This window comes from Alligator sinensis, unplaced genomic scaffold (assembly GCF_000455745.1).
Source record: "Alligator sinensis unplaced genomic scaffold, ASM45574v1 scaffold434_1, whole genome shotgun sequence".
Classification (NCBI taxonomy): domain Eukaryota; kingdom Metazoa; phylum Chordata; order Crocodylia; family Alligatoridae; genus Alligator; species Alligator sinensis.
In genome coordinates this window covers 187,976-189,981 of record NW_005841994.1, presented here as the reverse complement: position 1 = coordinate 189,981, position 2,006 = coordinate 187,976, and the positions used below count along the sequence as shown (strand labels likewise).

General features: G+C 51.4%; 1 protein-coding gene across 4 annotated transcripts in view; it reads right to left on the bottom strand.

Moving 5' to 3' along the window:
• GNE (glucosamine (UDP-N-acetyl)-2-epimerase/N-acetylmannosamine kinase) overlaps positions 1-2,006 on the bottom strand; it is a 99,465-nt gene that overhangs the window by 63,185 nt on the left and 34,274 nt on the right. The window lies entirely within an intron of this gene.

The following is a 2,006-nucleotide window of genomic DNA, read 5'->3' as shown; positions in this document are numbered from 1 at the left end:
CGCCTGGAGCGCAGCCTTCCCGCCGCGCCCGGCCCCGCCCCCCGTGACGTCACTCCCGGCCTGCCACCGCCGCGCCGCGCCCAGCAGCAGCCAGAGGCTGCGGGGGTGGGGGGGCCTGAGCGAGCCCGGCACGGGGCAGTCGGGCTGGGCCTGGAAGGAGCATCCCTGGTACCACACGGACAGAGCCTGACCTTGGTAGCTGGCATCTCTTACCGAGCTGATCACCTTTTGTTTGCAGTTGCACGCAGGGATGGACAGGCTGTGCACAGGAAAAGCGGGTGGCAGCCCGGCCTGGCCCTGGGACAGAAAGCAGAAAGCCAACTTCCCGAGGGGCCTCCAAGCATGCGGCCCACCCCCAGAGACCTGCAGGACTGATGCCCTGCAACCGTCTTGGTGCCCTGTCCGGCAGGGTCCCTCACGGCGTCATCCGATCCCCACCATTCCCTTTCAGTTCTCTGCAGGCTGTTGTTCGACCCCAAAACATCCATCAGAACATGACTTTAATGCATGTTGTAGTTATAGAATTAGGCTCTGATTCAGCACTTTTTTCCTTGCCGGTTTTCCCTGCGTAAGGAGCACAGGAGAGTGCCCTTCACTGTCAGCGTGTAAGGCAGCTGGAACGATGTAACCTCCCTTTTTTACTTTTCATTTGCGCTGAATTTAGTTAAACGGATAGCAAAGACTAACGGCAGATATGAAAATACAAGACTTTCAAAACTGACTACAAAATGACCGACTGCAGGCTCCTCTCAAGGGGCCTGAATTTTAAAGGGTAAGGATTCGGTGCTTTCTGAAAATCTAGCTTCTTTGAGGTACGGGATCAAGTTTGACACCCAAAATTGATCATCATTCTTAAAAAGCCTGGCCATGGCGCACAGCTACTGTGAACTGCCTTTGTAATTAATAACTTATGTGATTTTTCTATGCACAAATACAAGCAGACTGGCCAAGTGTCAGAAACGGACTGGCCAAGTTTGCTAACAACACCAAACTCTGGGGTAAAGCATCCACACCTGAAGACAGGGAGGTGATCCAGGCTGACCTTGCCAGGCTCAGGAAAATGCAAGGTTCTCCACCTTGGGAGGAAAAACCTGCAGCATGCTTATAGGCGTGGCAGTGCTAGCACTACAGATGAAAGGGACTTGGGTGCCATGATTGACCACAAGATGAACACGAGCCTTCAATGTGATGCTGCGGCCAGTAAAGCGAGCAAAACACTTGCTTGCATCCATAGATGCTTCTCAAGAAAATCCCAGGATGTCATTCTCCCATTGTACTTGGCTTTGGTGAGGCCGCAGCTGGAGTACTGCATCCAGTTTTGGGCTCTGCAATTCAAAAATGATGTGAAGAAGCTTGAGAGAGTGCAGAGGAGAGCCACACGCATGATCAGAGGTCAGGAAAACAGACCTTATGACAACAGGCTGAGAGCCCTGGGACTCCTCAGCCTGGAAAAGCGCAGGCTCAGGGGTGATCTGGTGGCCACCAATAAGTTTATCAGGGGTGTTCACCAGGATCTGGGGGAACGTTTGGTCACCAGAGCGCCCCAAGGGATGACAAGGTCAAACAGTGACAAACTCCTCCATGACCATTTCAGGTTGGACATAAGGAAGAACTTCTTTACTGTCCGAGCCCCCAAGGTTTGGAATAGACTGCCACCAGAGGTGGTTCAAGCACCCACTTTGAATGCCTTCAAGAGACATTTAGATGCTTATCTTGCTGGGATCCTATGACCCCTGCTGACTTCCTGCCCCTGGAGCAGGGGGGCTGGACTCGATGATCTTTCGAAGGCCCTTCCAGCCCTAGTGTCTGAATCTATGAAACAAAGCAACCAATGCAAAAAGAAAATCCCCCACCCACATGATTTAGGACAAGGACATGCAGTAGAGAAAAAAAACAAAAAAGTGATCACCTGGAAATAAGTTTTCCTGTCCGTTTCCTTGCACCCATTTACCACTGTCAATGCTAATATCATCCAGTGGCTTATAGCAAAAAAAAAAAAAAAAAAA